Source organism: Chrysochloris asiatica, unplaced genomic scaffold (genome assembly GCF_000296735.1).
Source record: "Chrysochloris asiatica unplaced genomic scaffold, ChrAsi1.0 scaffold00042, whole genome shotgun sequence".
NCBI classification, from domain to species: domain Eukaryota; kingdom Metazoa; phylum Chordata; class Mammalia; order Afrosoricida; family Chrysochloridae; genus Chrysochloris; species Chrysochloris asiatica.
In genome coordinates this window covers 3203951-3204441 of record NW_006408560.1, presented here as the reverse complement: position 1 = coordinate 3204441, position 491 = coordinate 3203951, and positions in this window count along the sequence as shown.

Below are 491 nucleotides of genomic sequence, written 5' to 3'. Positions count from 1 at the left end.
TTTTGCTTCCCTAGAGAACCCAACCCAACATAACTGCTAATCATGCTAAGTACAAGGTCAACAGTTCAAAGCCACCAGCTGCTCTAGGAAACCTTCACAGGGTTGCTGTGAGTCGGAACCGACTTTGTGGCACTAAACAACAACATTGTTCCTAAATAGAGTTCCTGCTAGTCAGTATGTGCCATAATTTAAAGCTGTGTACACAGAAGAACATTCTGTTTCAATTTAACGGTAGTGGGCGTGAGAAAGCAAAATAAGACTCCAAAATATTCCCACGTGTTTCTTCATATCCTCCCTCCTAATCTCTGCTTCCCACCTCCTCAAAAATAGTTTCCTTCCCAGCCACAGCCCTGGTTTGAGTGAGATATGGAGATGATTTGTAAAACACAAAATCGTAGCAATCTAGACAGATTATATCAAGGATGAGCGGACAAAAGAACAACTATTCATACTGTAGCTGAAAGCAACAGAAAATGCACCAGAAAGAAACT